We start from the raw sequence: 13,891 nt of genomic DNA, 5'->3' as shown, positions 1-13,891 counted from the left end.
AATTGCTCTGACACTCCTCAGAGGAAATGTTTTCATCATCTTTGTGTGTCATCATATTACTACTATTATTTTAATCTAGAATTCCAGAAGACATTATGCTAATACCATGTAACACTGCCTAAAATCTTGAAAATGACATTAGTTCATGAGGAAGAGGGTTCAGAAGTTTCTTCAGGTACACCATATCAAGCTGAAGCTACTCATTGGTGATTATATCCCATAGAGCTACCAAAATAGCCCAAATCTTCGTGCAAAAAAAGCCCTCAAAACATTACAGCACCACCTCTGGCCTGAACTATACCATCCACACACTGCAGGTTAAATGCTTCGATGGGCTGTAAGTGCATTCAGTGCCCTGGATCATTTGAAAATAGACAAAATCGCGACTTGTCAGACACACTACATGCATCCAGCTAGCTATTGCCCAGTTCCTGTGCATTTGGCCCATTGGGGTCATGCAGATTTACATGCTGCTGTGATAAATAGCCTTTTGTAAGGTATCCAACTCCAAATATCCACTGCATTCAGCTCCCGTTGTAAATATTTTATCAAAAACTGATTGAAATGGCCCTTTTTTCACTGACAGCAGCAATTCCTATTGAATATGAAGTCTATTGTCACTGACAAGTCAGGACACTCGTTCTCCTGTCCCTGTTTGTTAGTTGTTTTTTACATCCACTGTGACCTTGTGTAGTGGAAGAGTTGGGTTACTGTACTTGCAAAATGAACTGGGAAATAAGGAAACAAGCAATCAAGATCATATCTCTAATTTGACATTAATATATGATGAGGTATGCAAAGGTTTTGGCAGAATTTGCTTGCCCTGCTGCTTCATTCTTTTCACCAGTAACCCCCTCCCCCCCCCACCCCCCTTTATCAGCATCATCCATCGCAGACATGAAATTTTAGTAGTGCAGATCTATCCTACAATGATCCTTCTTGTCCTTGTAAAGCCTTACATTTTGCCTTCTTGATCCAAACTGTTGTTAGTAACGTTGCAAAGTTAGGAACAGATGAAATGCCTTTTCTTGGGGCTGGTTTCACTAACTCTGAATGTGAGGGCTTCCTTTTCCCTTACATATTTTGTAAAGTGAGAGTCCTGGGCTTTCATTTATGTGAAGTCATATGCTGCTTCCACACGGGATGGTATGGTGTTACTATCATTATTGTGGTTATTTGCATAATGATTTTTTAACATGCTGCCTATCATCCTGTGCAACCACACACTTCTCCTTCTGGCAGCTGGATGCAACATGCTAGTCCATAGCTTTCAGATATGTAGAAGCCTGCACAATTTCTTCAAAAGTTCTGACATAGTTTTTCGTTTTCTATTTTTCAAGTGCTTTAAGTGTCCAAAATTTCCACAGAAAATTGATTTTCATCACTTAGGCCACTGCCTTGACTTGCTAGTCTGGAATTACAACATTGATAACTACTGTGTGAATTGATCAATAATGGTAAGAACAGAGCAGTTTTGGGGCAGTGTTTACCCACAGGAGCTGAGAATATCTACACCAGTCATCTCAAAAGGCCATCTTGAAATTGTCAGCCTCTGCAATGGTGCTTGCTGATAGCTGATCTCTGTTCTTTGCATAGAAACCAACCAGTTCCATATGTATTGTTCCACATCTTGTTTACTGCTCTTCAAATGGTTCAAATGACTCTGAGCACTATGGGACTAAACAACTGAGGTCATCAGTCCCCTAGAACTTAGAACTACTTCAACCTAACTAACCTAAGGACATCACACACATCCATGCCCGAGGCAGGATTTGAACCTGCAACTGTAGCAGTTGCGCAGTTCTGGACTGAAGCACCTAGAACCCCTTGGCCACCGTGGCCGGCTACTGCTCTTCCTTCAATAATTTTCTTCTGTCCCACACACCCCAAAAGTATCAAATCTTGTGGCTACCTAAGCAGTTCTTTGTGCTAAATGGCCAACATGACAACATAATTCCATTATCAGTGCAGAGCTGTATCTGAGTAGTGAACTGCTGATAGTCAGGGTCAGCACTCTGTGTCATTCACCATCCTTCAGCAGAGATGCCAACATGTTCTATTGCTTTCAAGTACAGGCTCAAACCATTGGCATTACTTTGCATTTCCCCTTCATAATCAAAATTACTGAGGTATAACTCCCATAACATAAGTCAGCCATCTTGATCTTCTTGGCATAGAAGCTATTCCAGTGCACTATGACCAGTCATCACATTAAAATTCTTTCCATAAAAGTAGCAACATGAACATGTGATACCATAGATTGCATTCAGTATCCATACATTTGTCATGGTGTAATTCTTTTTTAAACAGATTTTGGTATAATGGAAGGAAAGGAGAGGAACAGTGATGAACAAATCCTTCAAACTTTCAAAGCCTTCTTTCACTCCAGAGACCTGTGAAGTGTAACCCTCCCCCCCCCCCCCCCCTTTTTCTTTAAAAAATGGACGAGCAGTTCCACTATTCATAAAAAAAGCATAAATTTCCAGTCATAGTTTTTAAGGAGGAGTGCAATTTTATTTCTGCAGTAGGGGTAGAGAATTATCAAATGGCCTGCATGAGGCAGGGATATTTTCACACCTTATTCTGGCCAGTAATGTGCACTTTGATTAGCATGAAAAGATATTTTTCCAGATACAGTGTTAAGTGTGTCATTTGAGTTGGGTGAACACATTTTGTAATCACACTGTGTGCTCCTTAATTTTCTCGGAAAATGTTATAACATTATCCAAGAACTCCATACACTACTTTGCATTTGCCATACTCACACCCTGCCATCGGATCACCACGTTGTATACCATGATTCGCCACTCCAGAAAATGTTTTTCCACTGTTCAATCGATCAATGTTTATGCTCATTACACCAAACGAGGCATTGTTTGGCATTTACCGACATGATGTGTGTCTTATGAGCAGCTGCTCAATCATGAAATCCAAGTTTTCTCACCTTCCACCTAAATGTCATAGTACTTGTGGTGGATACTGATGCAGTTTGTAATTCCTGTGTGGTGGTCTTGATAGATGTCTGCCTATTACACATTATGACCCTCTTCAACTTTCAGCAGTCTCTGTCAGTCAACAGACAAGGTCGGCCTGTACACTTTTGTGCTTTACATGTCCCTTCACATTTCCATTTCTCTATCACATCAGAAACAGTGGACCTTAGGGATGTTTAGGAGTGTGGAAATGTCACGTACAGATGTGTGATACAAATGACACCCAATCACCTGACCATGTTCGAAGCCCATGAGTTCCGTGGAGCACACCATTCTGGTCTCTCATGATGTCTAATGAGTACTGAAGTCACTGATATGGAGTACCTGGCAGTAGGTGGCAGCAAAATGCACCTGATATGAAAAATGTGTGTTTTTGGGGGTGTCTGGATACTTTTGATCACATGGTGTAAATGTCGTTCCTTGGCCTAGGGATTTGCTGTGCAGCAGTTTGATATTTTTGGGAGTAGTGTACAGATTGAATGTTACCCCATGTACCTCCACTATGTATCACTCTAGATCAACTTTATCGTGTTGTGTAAAGAGAAATGAAACCTTAAGAGTGATGTGGTAGCATCTGTAAACTTGGCAAGACTGTAAGTCACTTTTCCCCTTCAGAAATTATCCCAGGTTGAACCAAGACAATTTACTCCACTCACACCTTCTTATGCCTGTGACATTGTGTCAAGTGGGAATTTACAGCTGTCCCTCGCCACATAAATACATCATTATGGAAAGTTAGCATGAATCTTACTTTGTGTACTTTTGCTCCTGTGGTGTGAGGATTGCTGGTGGCATTCTCACTCTCATTGCCTGTCCAAGACATCTACAATGGTGCTCTCTGCAGTCACATTGTATGTGCACTGCTTGCCCACACTAGTAACATGTCATTTCTATATTTAATACCCCCTCCTTTCTTTAGGACATATTGCTGTCTTAATCACTGTCAGGTCCATTGTGGTTGCCATCTCTTCATTCAATGTTTTCAGAAATTCAGACTGCACATTATGGGAGACTTCCAAAGGCAGACACAACAAGAATGTACACAATGCTCTCTGCATCACCTCTAGCACAAATGCCTTATTTGACCTCTCGCTGTCCATTGGCTTGAAAATATTAATTCTGTCCATGCCCATGCATCTTAGTAATGCCTTAGGCTCTTCTTGACATTATCTTACTATATTTTTCTTATGCTAATGTTCCAGCAGCTCTTCTTGTAGATTATTGAAATTAAAAGCATTTTGAAATTTCTCATGACACTTTACATACAATTCTGCATTTCCTGTCATTTTAACCGTACTCTACAGCTGGTCCTGATTCCAACTATCCAAACCCTGATGTAACCACTGAACAAGGTGAAACAGTGGTTACCATGCTGGACTCATATTTGGGAGGGTGCCAGTTCAAACCCACGTGTGGCCATCTGGATTTAGATTTTCCATGGTTTCCCTAAGTTGCTTAACCCTTATTACATAAAAAAATTAATTTTAATTTTTTTTCCATAAAATTGGTGTTTATTATCACAGCAAGCAACAAATACAAGAAGAACTTAGCAAAAAGTAAACACTCAGTTGTTTTAAGGAGGCGGTTTTACTTTAGAGCCACTGGGACTCAGTTTTCAACCACACATCATTTCATGAGATATATTTGAAAGCACTTTCCCATTCTTCCTAGACACAATCCTGCACCTTGAAACTTCCATGTACTCATAATGCCTAAAACAAATTATAATCCTGAATAACAAGCAAACATGACCAAAAATTTAATAAATTTGTATCAAAAGTTATTACAGCCGCAATGGTTTCATTTCAAAACCAGTCACAAAAGCAGCAGTACGGACTCAAGTTTAAATTACACTAACTTTAGAAATACTTGCTTTCACTGTCAGTGACTGCCTCAGTGTGGTCACCAAACAAAACCATGGGTCACAATCTCCTACAATCACATAGCACGATCTCTGCACCAGTTGTTGCTTTGAATGCTACAAGTGAGTGCCAAATGCACCACATTCTTAGTAGTGCTTCAGTGTACCACCATGTATGTTGTCTTGCAACAACAGTGGCAATTTCATTTGAATGATACTGGTATTTCAAAACAAAATCAATAAAATAGTGTTTTCAGGCAGAAAACTCTGGTGCTCAAAGGGTTAAGGCAAATTCCCAGGTGGTTCCTTGAAATGGTCGCAGCCCATTTTCTTCCTTATTTGACCCACAATTTGCACGTACACTATGCCTTTAATGATCTCATCATTGGTGGGTTGTTAAACGTTAATCTTCCTTACTTCCTTCCTTCTTTCTTTCCTTCTTTCATACTTAACATGCACATGCAGGAAAGCCAACGTAGTGTCATCTCCTCATAAAAAAAAAAAAGTAATCATGCTAGCAGCATTGATACCTAGGACAGATGGGAAACACTATTGGGATTCTCCACCATACTCTCATTCCTTGACCTTTCCAACTTGTTATGCACTGTGATTATCTGCTCACATCTACTTAACCTCCCAGGTAGTCAACTTTTTGTGTACCACTATGGGGGAAGAAAAGGGGACAGATGCAAAAGATAGATGTAAAATCTTAATCAGTGATGCCACAAGTAAGGAAAATATGCTTAACTGCTAATTACTCATCACAACATGGTTAATTCTGCTTCATGGCTACTTACAAGGGAACTGCCACAGTTCTCATTGTTCCATGTCACTTGGCACTGACCAAGTGCTGGCCAACCATGGAATCAACAGTCAATAGACTAATACAGCAAACATCACACTTCTAGTATCAAGCTGTAATGGTGCCTTCTGGATTTCAGGCCAGCCAGACACACAAATACCATGATAGGTGATGGTAGCTGTTGCAGGTGGAGGTGTCAGAATGGATTCTCTGAACTCAGCAAGTTAATTGTTTCACTGTGTTGTTCTCCAGCAGCTACAATAGGGTAGTGTGATAACAACACAGAAGACAGTGGGAGACAGTGCCCACAAACACTCAACATCAAAATGTATTTGGCTGAAGACTATTGATACATTTATTTCCAAGACCAGATAGAGTTCATGTTCTTGCTGATGGAACTAGGTGCCAAGTAAAATTGGTTAAAAAAGTTTCTCTTCAGTTGAGATGGACACTTTACCAGACCCACATATTGATTGAATTGTAGTTCCAGCTGCATTAAGTCATATTTATTTTTAGAAGGATAAGTAACTGACTACCTGATTATGCCCTATGTGCCGAAACCAGTCACAAGAATAAATACATTTTTATGCTATTAGAACTGCTGTATACTCACTGATAACAATAGTGGCAGATGTACTTTGTCTGATAAGAGAAGCATGTTAACAAAATAAAAATTATTTGTCAAAGGTAATATGTTGTAGGTGTGTTACAGTATGCCTTCTATATTTTCGAAAGAATACAGGAAAAGTGGCAAATGGTCAGCCTGTCTGGATCTTGGTCTTCCATGAGAATGCTCTGGTTGAATTAGCAGACAAAATATAGCCATCTGAATATCAAATCCAGACACTACTGCATTCTCCTTACACCTCAGATGTTGCAGTGTGTAATTTTCTTTTTTCTTTTTTTGGTTCCTATGAGTAAAAAGAATGATTCATGTACTTCATTTTTAGCCCCCAGAGAGATTGTGTATTCTGCACTGAATTAGTGAACAGCCTCCCTCTCCTCAAGGATACATGCTGTGGAGCATCTATTGATAAATTTGTAAACTGCAACATGATTTAGTGCTCCTTAAGGAAATATGAAGAGCTTTTGCAAGGTTCTTCACCATGTTTTTAATACTCATTGAGTGAATCTAGTTCAGAATGATTCCTCTACAGCTTCAATTTTACTGATCCCAGCCTAGTTGAAGAGATACATAACTTTATTGAAAAGGCTAGAGCTCACTTTGAAAGTCACAACCTAAAAGTAAACATCGAAAAGACTAATAATATTCATTTTAAACCAACTTGTCCAAACAGAAAAAAATACTGTGATTGATGAAATTCTACCAAAAACCTGTACAGAGTGTAAATTCTTGGATTTATGCATAGAGGATCAACTTTCATGGAAGCAGCGGGTTGATTATGCTTGTAAAAAAAAAAAAAAAATAACATTCAGTCTATATGTATTAAGAAGATTATCACACTAACTTAATTCTACAATGCTAAGGGCTGTAGATTATGGATTAGGTACACTTTCTTGTCTTGTGGAATAATACTGTGGGGTGGGACATGCCTGAATAATATTAAAATGGTTTTCATACTGCAGAAACGAGCCTTGAGGATCATATCAAAAGTAAAACCAGAATCTTCTTGCAAACCCCTATTCATTAGACACAATATTCTCACAGTTTATGCCATGTATATACCGGAAAGTAAATGCTACTGAAAAAAAGACACCAAGATCACAAAAAGAAGCATGGATATTCACAATTATGAAACAAGGCATAGAAAAGACTTCTGTGTGGCTAACAGAAGATTAAATTTAACAGCAAAAATCCATTATGTTAAAGGAGCTGTTTTTAATAACTTGTTACCAAATGAAGTTAAGATATTGACAGGGGATACTTTCAAAAAGCGAGTCAAGCAGTGGCTTATCTAAAAATGCCCTTATAACTTGAATTTATCATGAATTATGATGTAATGAGAAATAATGTAAACTAAAAATATGTAATTGTAAAAACTTTATACTTCATTTCACTACATACATATTGATATATCAATACAGGCAACATTTTTTTGGATTCAATAAATTCATAACAACTAAGCACTAGACTACTCATGCGAGGGGAGCAAACAAATTACTTATTCAGTCAAGAACACACAATAACAATCAATAACATCAACAAGTGGCAAGATAGGTCCAAATAGTAGTCCATAACCAATATGGAAATGTCCAAGATCGATGGCTGAAGGCAGGATAGATAGAAGGTATAGGGGCATAATGATAACAGTGTAGGTACAGGTGGCTGGTTGCTGGTGGTTCGATACTGGTGGGAGCTTTGGTGCTGTTGCATCTATGGTAGCAGAGACAAAATGTGAAAGATATTCCTCAATCTGTTTTTATTGGGAAAAACCGATAAACATGAATATTGCAGATGTCAACAAGGTAGTCAAAACAAAACACACTTCAAGCAGAAAACAAAGTAAGGATCCCACTTGGGATCTTATAACAGAAGAATAACAAAATAAAATGTTTTCCTCACAAGTCCCTCACTTGATAATGTCCACTAAAGAAAAGACAGAAACAAACTACAAGAGAGTGGTTGCACAGCATTACCACAAAGTTGTCCAGGGAGGCCAAACCACAGTTCCACAACCCTCTTGAGTCACAGTCCAAGGCTACCACTCCTGATAATTTGGAAATACCTGCAGGCGAGGCACATGGATGTTGCGGTGAGAGTGTCAGATCCCCACAAGTCTGGATGGAGTGTTGGACTGCCTTCTGGATGGCAGTTTGCCAGCTTAGGAGGACAGATGGTGGATGGATCTTCTGCGACTATTTTCAGTCACACGAGTCCTCTGGTGCTGCTGTCGATCTGTGGTGCTCAGGTAGCAAGCCCTGATGGCCGTTGGCTGAGGCATGGCAGTGGCCTCGGTCATACTGTAAACATCTACATCTACATCTACATTTATACTCCGCAAGCCACCCAACGGTGTGTGGCGGAGGGCACTTTATGTGCCACTGTCATTACCTCCCTTTCCTGTTCCAGTCGCGTATGGTTCGCGGGAAGAACGACTGTCTGAAAGCCTCCGTGCGCGCTCTAATCTCTCTAATTTTACATTCGTGATCTCCTCGGGAGGTATAAGTAGGGGGAAGCAATATATTAGATACCTCATCCAGAAACGCACCCTCTCGAAACCTGGCGAGCAATCTACACTGCGATGCAGAGCGCCTCTCTTGCAGAGTCTGCCACTTGAGTTTATTAAACATCTCTGTAATGCTATCATGGTTACCAAATAACCCTGTGACGAAACGCGCCACTCTTCTTTGGATCTTCTCTAACTCCTCCGTCAAATCTGCTTTGGTTTGACACATTGTGATGAATGCATCCCACATCTCTGTTCTCCCATATGGGATATCAATACCACAGGCGGGTGGGATGGATGCTGCAGTTACTGCTTGCTGTGCCTTGCTTTTGGTATTGCATCACTGTATCTGCTGAGTAAAACATCCCTTCTGCCTCCAACCCCCCAGCCCACCTTAGATTGGGAATATAGGAGTGTAGCAGCCCAACTGTGTATCTTCTTCTACATCTAAATCTACGTCTACATGGTTACTCTGCAATTCACACTTAAGTGCCTGACAGAGGGTTCAGCGAACCATGTTCATACTACTTTCTACTATTCCACTCTTGAATGGTGTGTGGGAAAAAGGAACACCTAAATCTTTCTGTTTGAGCTATAATTTCTCTTATTTTATTATGATGATCATTTCTCCCTATGTAGGTGGGTGTCAACAAAATATTTTCGCATTCGAAAGTGAAAGTTGGTAATTGAAATTTTGTAAATAGATCTCACCACAAAGAAAGCCCCCTTTGTTTCAGTGACTACCACCCCAACTCACGTACCATATCAGTGACACTCTCACCTCCATTGCGCGATAACACAAAACGAGCTGCCCTTCTTTGCACTTTTTCAATGACCTCCGTCAATCCTACCTGGTAAGGATCCCATACCATGCAGCAATATTCTAGCAGAGGCCAGACAAGTATAATGTAGGCTGTCTCTCTAGTGGGCTTGTCGCATCTTCTAAGTGTTCTGCCAACAAAGCACAGTCTTTGTTTTGCCTTCCCCACAATATTATCTATGTGGTCTTTCCAATTTAAGTTGCTCATAATTGTAATTCCTAGGTATTTAGTTGAATTGACAGCCCTTAGATTTGTGCGATTTATCGTATACCCAAAATTTATCGGATTTCTTTTAGTACCCATGTGGATGACCTCGCACTTTTCTTTGTTTAGTGCCAATTGCCATTTTTCGCACCATACAGAAATTCTCTCTAGATCATTTTGTAATTGGAATTGATCATCTGATGATTTTACTAGACAGTCAATTACAGTGTCATCTGCAAACAATCTAAGGGGGCTGCTGAGATTATTACTTGGATCATTTATGTAAATCAGGGACAGCAGAGGGCCTATGACACTACCTTGCAGAATGCCAGATATCGCTTCTGTTCCACTCGATGATTTACCGTCTATCACTACGAACTATGACTTCTCTGAGAGGAAATCATGAATACAGCCACACAACTGAGATTATACTCCAGATGCACGCAATTTAATTAATAGTCACTTTTCTGAGGAAGAGGGGAGGAGGTACAGTAACTGATAAATCCAGCAGCATCTGTATAGCATGTGATGGATCTGTCAGGCTGGTTAAATCTGAGCCATCAAGAGGATAGCATGACATCAACCACCATTGACCCTTAGGAGGTGGAAATGCTGCTGGTGCATCAGTCATGTTTGTGTGGAATCTGAGGTTGCTCTGCAGTGGAAATTGTTGCATGTCAGCAGAGGTGGCTGCAGGACTGGTGGTGGTGAAGATGATGGCTGCTGAAACCCAAGACGGTGGTGGCGGTGGTGGCAGTAGCAGCAGATACGATATGAGATAAAGACAAAGGGTTGTGGATGCTAAAGAAGTCCCACAAAACTGGGTCATCTGTACTGTGTAGTTATTATGGCTACCCCCATTTATCATAGGACATTATGTGGGCTGTAAATGGATATTTAGTTGTGGTAGTGAGAACCTGTGTTGCAGTGATCAGAAAACACTGTAGCAATTTGGTAAGTTCTTCATGAAGTTGCAAGCAGGTGACTATTTGACATCCAGCCCCATTGGCAATCTAAATAATGCTTTCACATTTGTGTGTTTGCTTGTTGGCCATTACATGATGCAGTAATGATGTTGGCATAAGGATAATCCCCATCATTGCAGTCTTCCAGACATCCTTTCAGGGAACTTGGCTGTTAACTACAAACTTGTAATTAACTGCTTATGGTCAGTACTTAAGATTAATATTGCACCATAGAAATCAATATGGAATTTTTAATTACCAAAATGATTTCTTGGACTTCCTTTTAAATATGAGCATAGTTCTGCTGATCAGATGTAAGAGTCTTCAAAACAAAAGGAATAACGTGTTTACTCCTGTTACCACTTTTTTTTGCAAAAGAAATGGACTGATGCCAGCATGGCATCTGTGGCTTCATTTGATATTTTCCCTGAAGTATGTGGCCAGAAAGGGCACTGACTTCAGGGTTGCTTTAAGTAGTAAAAATGAATGGTTGCTGTTGACCACACAAATTCTGCTCCATTCTCGCGTTGTTGGTTTAGAGGGAATGTTATATCAGCCATGTTTGGGTTGACCTGTGCATAACCTTACTTTTGCTAGAAAAGATTGCAACTCTTTTTAACAACATTGTTGATGACTGCTATATGTTTCTGCCTCGGCAAGCTTTCTTTTTTACTCAAAATCGCCCCAGGTACTGAATGCTGCATTCAAAGAAATGATACTTGCGTACTTACACTTTAACCTCTCAACGGTTCTCAACAAATTGAGTTTGGGCTGTCTGGCAGCCTGTGTTGCATGTTCAATGAATGGCAGTTGGATCTGCAGTTGGCAACATTTAGAAAGCTCTAAAAAGTGTATTTACTGTTTTACACCAGCTTCAAGGATCGATTTGATATTTTCACATTTATTTTTGATGACAGGTTTCAACAATTATAATTAATGAGATGAACAATGTGTAAGTTGACATGTGGGTACACTGAAACAATGATTGGATGTGCACAGATGGCTATCAACCAGCAATAGAGATTTCTGTTCTTTGTTTGCAATGCTATTCCAAAAAGGCATGGTTCAGAAACTCAAGAAAAGAAATTCTCAAAACACCTATTTTTTCCTGTTAAAATAAACCTATTGTGACATGCTTGCTTTCATAATACACATTCCTGTGGTCAAAATCTCTGAATCGTTGACAAATTACAATAACAAAAATCGTTTGAACCGGGAAAAGTGCACCAAAATGTGTCAGCTTATTCTGCAAGGGAGCATCACGAGGCACAGGAATAATTACATGAGTGGGAACAGATAGTGGCATGACGAACAGCCTGGACAAGGGGTTACACCTCACTGCTGAAAAAATGGTGAAAAGAGGTCACAGATTTGGAACATACTCGTGACAATTTGCTCCTGACACTATATCATTGGTGTAGTTGGCCCAGAAAGGAAACCACTAACATAGCTGTTCAAAGAATCACTGAAATACTGCCAGAGTATTGGCAATTCCTAACAACAAATGCTTGTACTCTTATAAACCAAAAGGCATGTTAATTAATAATAATTGCTTTAGCCATGGATAAAGAACCAATCCCAGGTATGTATCCAATAAGTGCAAGTGGGAAAAGCATTCACCAATTCATAAAGAAATCCTCAGACAGTGACAGTAGATAGGAATCTACAACTGGTTGTGATTTCATTGTGGCCTTAAGATCACCAAAGGGACATAGCTTCCCACTGATTTTGTATCTGAAACTAGTGGCATGATCCACCAACTAGTGGCTGGTTCAATAATATCTTATTTCTGCAATCCGTCTAGTTGTCCCTTTATATCACACAGAAAGATATGGTAATTTCCTCCACAGAGCATGTTAGGCAAAATATATGGCCCAATCAAATGGCCATGAACAATACCATCAACACATTTATTGTAAATTTCAGTTGTTTAAACATGTGACACTTTCATCAAAATCTCTAAACAATATTCATCACCCAGCAGTTCAAATATCCTCTTTGAACGTCAGTAGCATCAAAACCTACATGGGCCACTAATTGGAAAATGGTGCACTGACAATATTTTTGTTACTTAAAAAAGGCGTTACTTTTTATCTCCTGTAAACACTCTAAAATTTTGTGAACATATTTGTTTTACACCATGTGTACATACATCAAAATTAGTTTTGCATCACCCCGGTTTCCAGAACTTCTGAAGATAGACATTGAATGTGGATATTGTATCACAGACACAGTCACTTTGACTGTACAGAGATGTCACTAAACCTGCCTACAGATGTAAACAACCATGAATGAGCAGCGCCTATTAGACAGAGAGGGTCCGACAGCCAATCAGTTCCAGTCATTCCACCAGGAAGGAGGTATACGGGTCATGTTGTCTGTAGTTCAACCATGCCTAGACAGTCAATACCATGGTTTGATTGCACAATAGGCTGCATGATGCGCAACTCCACTCCCAACACCTATGGTGAGGTCCATCTTCGCAACCATGACACCATGCAGCACAGTACAGATGGACCCAACATCATGCCGAATGGACCACTCAGGATTGGCATCATGTTCTTCACCAATGAGTGTCGCATATGACTTCAACCTAACAATCATTGGGGATGTGTTTGGAGGCAACCCGGTCAGGCTGAATGCCTTAGACACACTGTCCAGTGAGTGCAGCAAGGTGGAGGTTCCCTGCTGTTTTGGGGTGGCATTATGTGGGGCCACCGTACACAGCTGGTGGTCATAGCAGACGCCACGATGGCTGTACGATATGTGAATGCCATCCCCCGACCGACAGTGTAACCATATCAGCAGCATATTGGCGAGGCAATCGTCTTCATGGATGACAATTTGCGCCCACATTGTGCACATCTTGTGAATGACTTCCTTCAGGATAACGACATCGCTCGACTAGAGTGGCCAGCATGTTCTCCAGACAAGACCCCAATCGAACATGACTGGGATAGATTCAAAAAGGGCTGTTCATGGATGATGTGACCCACCAAACACTCTGAGGGATCTACGCTGAATCGCCATTGAGGTGTGGGTCAATCTGGACTAACAATGCCTTGATGAACTTGTTGATAGTATGCCATGACGAATACAGGCATGCATCAATGCAAG

Source organism: Schistocerca serialis, chromosome 3, assembly GCF_023864345.2.
Source record: "Schistocerca serialis cubense isolate TAMUIC-IGC-003099 chromosome 3, iqSchSeri2.2, whole genome shotgun sequence".
Classification (NCBI taxonomy): domain Eukaryota; kingdom Metazoa; phylum Arthropoda; class Insecta; order Orthoptera; family Acrididae; genus Schistocerca; species Schistocerca serialis.
This window is presented reverse-complemented; position numbering follows the sequence as displayed.